This window comes from Miniopterus natalensis, chromosome 15 (assembly GCF_054644295.1).
Source record: "Miniopterus natalensis isolate mMinNat1 chromosome 15, mMinNat1.hap1, whole genome shotgun sequence".
NCBI classification, from domain to species: domain Eukaryota; kingdom Metazoa; phylum Chordata; class Mammalia; order Chiroptera; family Miniopteridae; genus Miniopterus; species Miniopterus natalensis.
Window position 1 is genome coordinate 23,764,356 of NC_142095.1, and position 12,858 is coordinate 23,777,213.

Sequence of the window (12,858 nt, forward strand, 5' to 3'; positions counted from 1 at the left end):
CTTTCAAGGTGTGTTTTGCTGAAGGGCCTGTTAGCAATGGAAGGGGCCATAAAGAAATTAGGTGGAGTCACTCCATTAATTCACTGAATGTGTCATCAGTGCTCATTCCATGCCAGGTGTTCTGTTATAATGACAGTCATTTGCATCTACTGGTGACTGCTATATTTCGGGCAGGGCCAGCACTTTAACACCTCTTCAAAATGACCCTAGAAGGTTAGTATTTGTATTTCTTTTACTAATGAGAAAACAAGCTCAAATAGATGCTTAACCTGTCCAGCATCATGCAGCTTCTAAATGCTCTAGAATTCTAACCCAGGAGTCTCTGGCTCCAATCTCATACCTATTTTATACCTATTTAATAATGTGCTGGGTACAGAAATAGGTGATTTACTTTAATTGCTAATTTAATCCTTGTAATAATCCTAAGAGGTAGGTATCATTAGTGCCATTTACTAGATGGGAAACTGAGAGCTAAGGAACTTGCCTAATTCACTAAACAAATGAAAGTCTTACTGTAAAGAAATGAATGTATAGCCCTGGCCAGTTGGGCTCAGTTGGTTGAGTGTTGTCCCATGCACCAAAAGGTCACCAGTTTGATTCCCGGTCAGGGCACATGCCCGGGTTGTGAGTTTGGTCCCCAACTGGAGTATGTATGGGAGGCAACCAATCGATATTTCTCTTTCACATCGATGTTTCTCTCTCTCTCTCTCTCCCCCTCCTCCTGCCTCTCACTCTAAAAAAAATCAATAAAAACATATTTTTTTAAAAAGTAGTTCAAAAAGAAAGAAAGAAATGAATGCATAGAAGCAAATGACCACACCACACTAGCTTAGTGGTGACCCCAGGCAGGGAGAACCAGGGCCATGTTTTCCTCTTGTCCTAATCTTGGCAGTTGTGATTATGTCTCATGCTTACTTAATGCCACTTCTACTACCACTATGTTCCTACTTTGCACTGGGCAGATGATTTCCAGTTATAAATCTGGCAGAATTCCCCAGCCTTCCTTCCCCCTCCCTAGTATTCCACTTTGAGGCCTGGGAGAAGTCAATTTCCAGAAGGACCTCTGGAGTGGAAACTGAAGCAACTCCTGGGACAGATATGGCTGATTTCATTTTGCCTGAAATCCACCCTGCTCTGGACCTCTAAACTGTATCCCTGGCCCTGAACTCTAACCCCTTCCCATCTTTACCAAGCCTGTCCAAGTGTTCTGCAAACAATGTGCCAAAGAAGGCCAGCTCTTCTGGCATGCCTACCTTTGATCAGGACTTTGTTCCTTTACACATGAGAGTTTCCAGTCTTCTCAGATCCAAGGTCAGTGGCCTCTGTATCTGTTGGCCTAGAGGTCAGGTATGGTTGTATTAGGTTGAACATTATACTAATGAGGAAAGGGTTTTCTTAGGAGGTTCTTTTGCTTGCAGAATGGATATTGCTGCCTTTTGAAATGAGGACATATGGCTTCTAGTCTCTCCCAGTACATCACAGAAGAATGACTGAGTTGAGGAAAAGGAGCCCAGAGCCTCATAACATGGAAAGATCCTGACCGTGCCTGTTCAGTTTTCCCTCATTCTGCACATGATCCTGCTATCTGCCCTTCACAGTACTGTGTGACCGTGGAGACAGATAAAAGGCTTCCCTTTCATATTCCTCTTCCTTTTCCCTTCCTTTCTCACTTCTTTTCCCTTTTTTGTTCTTTTCTTCAGTTAAAATATATGCAGTCACTTTCCTCCCTTTCCTTCCCTTGTGGTGGCCAAGGGCAGTGGAACTTCAGAGACTGGAACCAAGGGGGCAGCTGGAAGATTAGGAAATTGATGCTGTACAGGGAAAGTGAGCCAAGAGTCAAAAATATTGAGAATATTGAGATCCATGTTTCTCACTGCCAGAGAAAGGAGTTGCAAGGGATCTCTGGGGCACCATAACATGAAACAACATGCATTGTGGGAGTCCCAGAAGGAGAGAAAAAAGCAGAAGAATATTTGAAGGAATAATGGTAAAAAATTCCCGAAATTTGATGAAAGAGATGAATATAAATATCCAAGAAACTCAATGAACACCAAGTAGGAGGAATTAAGGGATCCACCCTGAGACATACTGTAACTAAACTATAAAAAGCCTAAGATTAAAAGAGAATCTTAAATGCAACAAGAAAGAAACTACTCATCACATACAAGGGATCTTCAATAAGGTTATAAGCAGATTCCTCTCAGAAACTTTGGGAGCCTGAAGGCAATGGCTAATATATTTAAAGTGCTAAAGAAAAAAATGTCAAGAGAATCCTATATCTGGCAAAACTGTCCTTCAAAAGTGAGGGAGAAATTAAGACATTCCCAGATAAAATCTGAGGGAGTTTGTTACCCCTAGACCTGCCCTTCAAGAAATGCTAAAGAGAGTCCTGCAGATTGAAGTCAAAAGGCCCTAGATAATAATGTGAAGCTTCATGAAGAAATAAAGTAAAGGAAAATACATGGGCAATTATAAAAGCTAATGTTATAACTCCACATTTTATTTTCTACATATATAAGAGGCTAATGCATTAAAAATATAATTATTAGTTTATGTTTTTAGATACAAACTGTATAATGATGCAATTTTGTGACATCAACAACTGAAAGGGGTGGGGAATGGAGCTTTAAAGGACCAGAGTTTTTGTATTTTATTAAAGTGAAGATTCACATTAGAGTGTTATAACTTTAAGATGTTAAATGTATCCTCCATGGTAACCACAAGGAAAATAACTATAGAATATACACAAAAGGAAATGAGAATGGAGTTTAAATGTTTCACTACAAAAAATCAATTAAACACAAAACAACAATAATGCAGAAAAGGGGTAACAAAAAAGCTATGCAGCATATAGAAAGCAAATAGTACAATGACAGAAGTCCCTCCTTATCAGTAATTACTTAATTTTAAAAAATTTTTTAATTGATGTACCATTGGTTAATAACATTATATAACACCAGGTATACATTATAACTTGATATCTTTATACACTATAATGTGCTCACCACCAAAATCTAGTTTCCACTCATCACCATATATATGACTCCCTTTACCCTTTTCATTCCTCCCACCCCGCCCCCCCTGGTATCTACCAATCTGTTGTCTGTATCTATGAGTTTGTTTTTTTGTTTTATATTCTCCATGAGTGAAAGCATATAGTTGTGTGTTTTTTCACTTGACTTATTTCACTTAGCATAATACCCTCAAGATCTACCCATGTTGTTGCAAATGGCAATACCCATGTTACTTCATCTTTTTAAATGGCCAGGTAGAATTCCATTGCGGGTATATGTGTATACACATACACACACATACACCACATGTTCTATATCCATTCATCCATCAGTGGACACTTAGGTTGTTTCCATATCTTGGTTACTGCAAATAAAGCTATAAAGGCCATAGGGGTACATCTCTCTCTCTCTCTCTCTTTTTTTTAAATTCTTACCTGGGGATATTTTTTCCCTTGCTTTTCAGAGAGAGTGGAAGGGAGAGAAAGAAACATCAATGTGAAAGAGACACATCGATTGGTTGCCTCCCACTCTTGCCCCAACAGGGGCGCAGGCTGCATCTGAGGTATGTGCCACCCTTGGCCGAATTTGAACCCGGGACCCTTCAGTCCGTGGGCCAATGCTCTAACCACTGAGCCAAATAGGCCAGGGCTTTAAAAATATATATATTTTTAATTTTTTTTTATTTCAGAGAGAGCTATGGAGAGGGAGAGGGAGACAGAAACATCAATGATGAAAAAAAGAAAAAGAAACATCAATGATGAGAGAGAATCATCGATTGGCTGCCTCCTGCAAGCCCCCTACTGGGGATCAAGCCCACAACCCATGCATGTGCCCCAACCAGGAATTGAACCACGATCTACTGGATCATAGGTCGATGCTCAACCACTGAGCCACATAGGCCAGGCTGGCTGTTTATCTTTTTAAAGAACCAGATCTTAGTTTCATTAGTCTTTCCTATTGTCTTTTTAGTCTCTATTTCATTTATTTCTGCTCTGATTTTTATTATTTCTCTCCTTCTACTGACCTTGAGATTCTTTTTTCCTCTTTTTCTAGTTCAATAAGATGTAAATTTAGATTATCCATTTGAGATTTCTCTTGTTTCTTGAGGTAGGCCTGCATTGCTATGAATTTCCCTCTTAGTACTGCTTTTGCTATGTCCCAAAGGTTTTGATATGTTGTATTTTCATTTGTCTCTAAGTATCTTTTGATTTCTTCTTTTATTTATTCATTGACCTAATAATTGTTCAGAAACATGTTGTTTAATCTCCACGTATTTACAAATTTTCCAGCTTTCTTCTTATAATTGATTTCTAGTTTCATACTGTTGTGGTCAGAAAAGATGCTTGATATGATTTCAACCTTCTTAAATTTACTGAGACTTGTTTTGTATCCCAGAATATGCTCTATCCTTGAGAATGTTAACATGTGCACTTGAAAAGAATGTGTATTCTGTTTGCTTTTGGATAGACTGTTTCACAAATATCTATTAAATCCATCTGCTCTAATATGTTGTTTAAAGCCAATGTTTCCATGTTGACTTTCTGTTTGGATGATCTATCCATTGGTATAAGTGGAGCGTCAAAGTCTCCCACTGTTATTTTGTTGCTATCTATTTCTTTCTTTAGGTCTGTTGATAATTGCTTTATATATTATGGTGCTCCTAAGTTGAGTCCATATATATTAACAAATATTATGTCTCCTGTATGTATTGTTCCCTTTATTATTCTATAATGTCTATTTTTGTTTCTTGTTACCTTTTTTGGCCTAAAATCTATTTTGTCTGATATAAGTATGGCTACACCCACTTTCTTCTGGATACCATTTGCTTGAAGTATCATCTTCCATCCCTTCACTTTGAGCCTATGTTTGTCTTTAGAGCAGAGATGGGTCTTTTGAAAGCAGCATATTGTTGGGTCTTGTTTTTCCATCCATCCAGCTACTCTGTGCATTTTGATTGGTGAGTTCAATGCATTTACATTTAGGGTGATGACTGGCATATGATGACTTTCTACTGCCATTTTATCTTTTGTTTTCTGATTGCTCTGTATCTCTGTTGTTTCTTTGTTCTTGTGTTTCTGTCTGCTATTTTAGTTTGGTGATTTTCCATGTTGTTTTTGTTTCCTCTTTTTTTATGTTTTGTGTTTCAGTTCTGCCTTTTTGTTTTGCGGTTACCATGGGGTTTGTATAAAATGTCTCAAAGATAAAATAGCCCTTTTTCTTCTGATATTGGCCTCTACAAGCTCTATTCTTTTCCTCCTCTCCTCTTATGTTTTTGTTGTCACAAATTATTCCTTTTTATGTTGTGTCAATTACTAAATTCAAGTAGCTATAGGTTCCCCCCCCCCCACATTTTCCCTTTAACCCTTATGTTATAGTTAAGTGTTTAATGCCCTATACTGAAATAGAGTTGCAATCTTCTGCTTCTGTCTGTCTATCACCTTACTCAAAGTTTTGTGTACTTCTGTCTTTTTTGTTTCAGGTAAAAGAGCTCTTTTCAACCATTCTTGTAATGCAAATATCATACTGATGAATTATCTCGGCTTTTATTTCTCCTTCATATCTAAAGGGTAACTTTGCTGCATAAAGCATTCTTGGCTGCTAGTTTCTATCTTTCAATATTTTAAATATATTATGGCACTCTCCTGGCCTGTAGAGTTTTTGCTGAGAAATATGACTCTTTTTTTTGCTGGCTGCTTTCTTTGTCATTGATTTTTGACAGTTTTAATGTAATGTGTCTTAGAGGTCTTCTTTTTTTGTTTAGGTAATTAGGTATTCTATAAATTCTTGTACTTTTATGTCCAGTTCCTGCCCCAGGTTTGGGAGGTTCTCATCTATTATTGCTTTGAGTAGGCTCTCTGTTTCCTTCTCCCTCTCTTCTCCTTCTAGGATACCCATTAACTCTGTTGCCCTTTCCAATGGAATTGGATAGTTTCTGTAGAGTTCTAAAAAAATGTTACTTCTCTCTCCTCTTCTACTTGACTCATTTCTAGATTTCCATCTTTGAGGTCGCTAATTCTCTCTTTCATGTGGTCTGCTCTATCTTCAATGCTAATTCATTTTTCATTGCATTTATTGCTGCATAATTTCTGTTTGGTTCTTTTTTTAGAGTTTCAATCTCTTTGGTAAAGTACTCCTTCTGTTCATTAATTTCATTTCTGAGCTGTTTGAAATGCCTTTCTGAATTTTCTTGTATTTCGTTGAGTTTCTTCAAGATTGCTCTTTTGACTTCTCTATCATTTAAATCACAATGTTCCATGACTTTGAGGTTGGTGTCTTAAGAATTGGAATTTTCTTTTTGTGATATCATGTTACTTGCTTGTTTATGGTGCTTGATGGGTTGTTTCTCTGCTGGTGCATTTAAGCACTGAACATTTTTCTTATTTAGGTACTGTTTTAACAATTCAGCAGGCTGATAATTAGAGGTCTTTCTTTTGTTTCCCAGTAGATGGTGCTATAGTGAAAACTTTTTAAAATTTTATTGATTGATTCCAGAGAGAGGAAGGGAGAGAGAGAGAGAAACACTGATCACATCGATCAGCTGCCTCCTGCATTCACCCCAACCAAGATCGAATCCGCCATCTTTTGGTATACAGGAGGATGTTCCAACCAGCCGAGCCACACTGGCCAGGGCTATAGTGAAAGATTTTGTTTTCTCTTACCTGTACTACTTGTGCCTCAGGGCTCGCTGTTGCACTGTTGCCCTTAATGTCTCCCTGTGAAGGGATACTGCTGTGGTTGTGGGAGTCTCCACCTGCATGATCAGGGTAGTGGGTGCCCCTGCTGGGTCATCTGGGTTTTGGAGTACTGCCATCATGGTGGGGGGATAGGGCAGTTGGGGGAGCTGGGTATGGGAGCCTGTAGTGGTGCTAACTGGTTCCCTATGACCACTGGTACCTCTGTGCTATGGCTGGGACGCTGGAGACACATCTCTGCTACTGTTACTAGCCTCTTCAATGGTGCAAGCACCACCAGAACCAGGGGAGAGAGCCAGAGTCTTGGGTACTGATGTTGAAGCTTCCCTTCTTACACTTTGCTGGACTGTGGTGTGTGGCTGCATCACAGCTCCTCCATTGCTACCACATATACTGGGGCTGTAAGCTCAGCTGGGCAGCTGGGGAACCAAGGCTGTGGGTACCTTCCCTGTCCTTCCTCTTGTTCTGCCTCCTGTACAAGTTCCAATATGTCCACCTTTAGATATACTGATGTGTGAATCTCTCTGATGTCCCAGTATGCTGAGCAGAGGAATCTCTGCTGGGTTATAGAGGATCCACTAATTGTAGATTAAAGGAGAGAGACTACGGAATATTCTGACTCCACCATGATGCTGATGTCACTCCTATCAGTAACTACTTTAAAAGTAAATGGATTAAATTCTTCAATCAAAAGGCAGAAGTTAGAATAATAGAAAAAAACAACAACTATATGATCCAACTATACACTGTATACAAGAGGCTTCAACCCAAAAACACAACTAGACTGAAAATGAAAGGATGGGAAAAGATATTCCATGTAAAAGAGAGCAGGATTGGCTATAGCAATATCATACAGAATAGTCTTTAAATTTTTTTAAAAAAGCTTATAAGAGATAAAAAAGACATATATTAATAAAAGTTTTAATACAGCAAGATGATATAACAATGATAAACAGTTACATACCTATTAACAGACCATCAGAATACATGAAGCAAAAATTGACAGAATTGAAGGGAGAAATCCATAGTTCTACAGTAATAGTTGGAGACTTCAATACTCCACTCTCAGTAATGAAAAGAACCACCAGACAGTAGACAAGGAAAGAGAGGACTTGTAAAACTCATTAAGTCAACTAGATGAAACAGATATATACAGAGCCCTCTACCAAACAATAACAGAATATATACTTTTCTCAAGTGCACATGGAACATTAGACCATTTCAGGTTAGGTCACAAATTAAGTCTCAATAGATTTTAAAAGACAGGTATGATACCAGTATCTTCTCTGACCACAACAGAATGAAGTTAATAACAAGCAACTAAAGGAAAACTGGAAAATTAACAAATTTGTTAACAGACTCTCAGCTAATCAAAGATGAAATCACAAGTGAATTTAGAAAGCACTTAGGGATGAATGAAAATAAAAACAAAACATGCCAAAACTATGGGACACATCAGAAGCAATGCTCAGTGAGAAATTTATAGTTATAAATACATTAAAAAAGAATAAAGATCTAGAATCAATAGCCTAATGTTACAACTTATGAAACTAAAAAAAAGAATCACAAACTAAACTCAAATCTAAAAGGAAATAATAAATATGAAAGTAGAGATAAATGAAATAGAGAACAGAAAAACTAGAGAAAATAAATTAATCCAAAAATTATGGGTTTTATAAAAAAGAACAGAATTGACAAACCTTTAGCTTGCTTGACTTAGAAAAACAAAAGACTCAAATTACTGAAATCAGAAAGAATAGTGGGGACATTACTACAAAATACAAAGGATTATAAGAGAGTACTATGAACAATAGTACATCAACACATTGGATAACCTAGATGAAATGAACAAGTTCCTAGATGTACAAAACCTATCAAGACTAAGTAGTGAAGAAATAGACAATCTGAATTGACCTTTAACTAGTGAGGAGATTGAATCAGTAATAATAATAATAAATCTCCCAACAAAGAAAACCTCTGGACCTGCTAGCTTCACTGGTGAATTCTACCAAACAGTTAGAGAACTAATACCAATTTTCTTAAACTTTTCCAAAAAAAAAAAAAAAAAATGAAGAGGAGGGAACACTTCCTAACTCATTCTATGGGGTCAGCATTACCCTGATACTAAAGCCAGAAAAGAACACTGCAGGAAAAGAAAACTATGGGCCAATAACTCTATGTACTATGAACGTTCGCTAAAAATCCTCAACAAGCCCGGCTGGCATGGCTCAGTAGTTGAACATCGATCTATGAACCAGGAGGTCACAGTTTGATTCCTGGTCAGGGCACCTGCCCAGGTGTGGGCTCAATCCCCAGTAGGGGGCATGCAGGAGGCAGCCGATCAATGACTCATCATTGATGTTTCTATCTCTCTCTCCCCCTCCCTTCCTCTCTCTGAAATCAATAAAAACGTAGTTTTAAAAAAATCCTCAACAAAATATTAGCAAACTGAATTTAGCAGTATATTATAAGGATTATATACCATGACCAAGTGGGATTTATTCCTGGGATGTAACATGTGAAAATGGTTCAACATGTGAAAACTAATCAGTGTAATACACCACATTAACAGAATGAAGAAAAAACCCACATGATTATCTAAATTGATGCAGAAAAGCATTTGACAAAATCCAATACTCTTTCATGATAAAAAACAACAAACCAGGAATAGAAGGAAACTACCTCAACATAATTAAAGCCACAGATGCAACCCCCCAGCAGATATCATATCCAGTGGTGAAAGACGGAAAACTTGTCTCTAAGATCAGGAACAGGGCAAGGATGTTCTCTTTTACCACTTTTGTTCAATATAGTACTTACTAAAAATTCAATTCAGGGCACTTAGGCAAGAAATAAAAATAAAGGCATCCAAATTGGAAAGCACAGTATAACTATCTCTGCTGGCAGATGATACAACCTTATATGTAGGAAACCCTAATGATTCCACAAAAAAATTGTTAGAACTAAAACTAACAAATTCAGCTAAGTAGCAGGATCCAAGATCAACACACACAATAATCAGTCGCTTTTCTATATACTAACAGTGAAAATCCAAAAAAGAATTTAAGAAAACAATTCCGTTTATGGTAGTATAAAAAGGAGTCTTAGGAATTACCTTAATCAAAAAGGTGAAAGACGCCAAAACATTGCTGAAAGAAACTGAGGAAGATGTAAATAAATGTAAAGACATCCATGTTTGTGGATTAGAAAACTTATTATAGTTGTGATATGATGCCAATACTACCCAAAGCAATCTACGGATTAAATACAATCCCTATCAACCCAATGACTTTATTTTTCAGAACTAGAAAAAAAGTCCTAAAAATCATATGGAATCTCAAGTGATTCTGAATAGCTAAAACACTCTTGAAAAGGAACAAAGCTGGACTTATACTTCCTGATTTCAAAACTTACGTAACTCATACTGTTACGTCTATCAAAAAAGTATGGTACCATTTCCACAAACCACCATCCTTTCACCACTTGTTTCATGTGGGGGGTGATAAGCAATAGTTCTGGTCTGCAGTTGTTATTAAAAAAGAAATTCTTCCTCACAAAGAAGAAATGTATAGCAAGAGAATGCAAAAAAAAGTACAGTACTGGCATAAAGACAGACACATAGACGGATAGGATGGGATGGGATGGGATGGGATGGGATGGGATGGGATGGGATGGGATGGGATGGGATGGGATGGGATGGGATAGGATAGGATAGGATAGGATAGGATAGGATAGGATAGGATAGGATAGGATAGGATAGGATAGGACAGGATAGGACAGGAGAGCCCAGAAATAAACTGTCACATAAATGGTCAAGTGATTTTCTACAAGGGAGCCAAGGACATTTAATGGGGGAAAGAACAGTCTTTTCAACAAATTGTGCTTGGAAAACGGAATAAAAACCATGCAAAAGAATGAAGTTAGACCATATATAAAAATTAACTCAAAATAATTTAAAGACCTAAACTTAAGACCTAAAAGTATAAAACTCTCAGAAGAAAATATAGGGCAGAAGCTTCATGACTTTGCGTTTGGCAATGATTTCTTAGATAGGACATTAAGGCACAGGTAACAAAAGCAAAAATAGAAAAATTGGACTTTATGAAAACTGGAAGTTTTGTGCATCAAAGACACCATGAACAGAGTAAAAAGGCAACCCACAGAATGGGAGGAAATATTTGCAAATCAGGTAATTGGTAAGGACGCAATACCTCAAATATACAGAGAACTCTTAAAACTCTCCAGCAGAAAAACAAGCAACCAATTCAAAAATGGGTGAAGGACTTGAATAGACTTTTCTTAAAAAAATTATAAGAATGGCCAATAAACACATGAAAAGATGCTCAAGATCACTAATCATTAGGAAAATGCAAATCAAATCTATAATGAGATAGCTTCTCATACCTAATAGGCTATCTACTATCAAAAAAATCAGAAACTAGTAAGTGTTGAGGATGTGGCTAAATTGGAGCTCTGTGCACTGTTGGTGGGAATATAAAATGGTACAGCCGTTGTGGAAAACAATGTGAAGTTTCCTAAAAAAAAATTAAACAACGAATTACCATATGACCCAGAAATTCAACTTCTGAGTATATACCCAAAAGAACACAAAGCAGGGTCTTGAAGAGATATTTATGCCCTCAGATTTATAGATTATTCACAATTGTTAAAATGAGGAAGCAACCCAAGTGTCCATCGATAGATGAACAGATAAGCAATGGAATATTGTACATTGTACAGTATGGAACAGATATGTACAATGGAATATTATTCAGCCTTAAAAAGGAAGGAAATTATTGACATATACTACAACATGAATGGACATTGAGGACATTACAGTAAGTGAAGTAAGCCAAATCACAAAAAGACAAATATCGTATGATCCCACTTAAATGAGGTACTTGGAGTAGTCAAAATCACAGAGACAGCCTGGCTGGGCACGGCTCAGAGGCTGAGCATCGACTTAGGATCCAGGAGATCGTGGTTCGATTCCCTGTCAGGGTACATGCCCGGGTTGTGAGCTCGATCCCCAGTCAGGGGCATGCAGGAGGCAGCCGATCAGTGACTCTCTCATCATTGATGTTTCTACCTCTCTCTCTCCCGCTCCCTTCCTCTCTCTGAAATCAATAAAGATATATATGTGTATATGTGTGTGTGTGTATAAATAAATTAGGGAGCAAAGTCTTCATTTTCTGTTCCCTGGATAAGTATGTGTTAGATTGTCTAATTCTTCTTAAATGTTTGGTAGAATTCATCAGTGAAGCTATCTGGCCCTGGACTATTCTTCATGAAAAAGATATATTTATGGATCTCTTGGGAAAAGAACGGAAACCTTAAGAATCATTGTCAAGAGGGTTTTGAGGGGTAAGACAGAGAGAGAGAAGTGGTGGCTTATGGCATTTCAAATTGCCTGGCATTTTCCTAAAAGGACCTTGCGCTTGGTTCCCACCATCTCACCACACTTTCCCTGAGTGGCAGGTCGGTGGGATAACAGGTCTATGAGTACACGAGTCTACGACCCAGACTCAGGTCTTTCAGAGAAGGCCCTGTTGTTGGGCAGAGTGCAGTGAGTGGGAAGTGGAGGAGGGAATGGTTTAAGCAGACAGAGGCTCTTTGTTTGCTCTGTTTTTTTGTAAATGAGGCAACATTTAGAAAAAACAAATATTGGTTCACAGAGCTAATGCCTTTCTGCCCATCCTTTTTAGGTCAGCTACCCAACCTCCCTGCACGTACACACAAGCTGAGCTCTTTCTACAGGGGGGCCAATCTTGTTGAAATTTGAGAGTTTTATTTTATTCAGTTTATGATGGAAGATTTGGGTCATGACTTGGTTTGTTCCGTAGCTGGAAAAGTCTCTCACATTCCTATTCTCTCTCTTTCCTCCTCTCTTCCCTTCCTTCCTCCCTTTCTCTCCTCTCCTTCTAGATAAAGAGATCTGTATCAAGAAGGCAGCTGTGGTCTGCAGAAGGCTGGGACACGTAGGAGATTTGAGTTCCAGTTCCAGAGCTCTGTGAACAAGGACTTGTCATTTTACTGTAGTGTCCACATTTAAACAATGAGGGTACTGATCCTATCTCCTAAGGTTAGGGTTAGGAACAGTGCTTGACACATGGAAAGACTGCAAACATGATACTTTTTTTCCATCTGAGCAT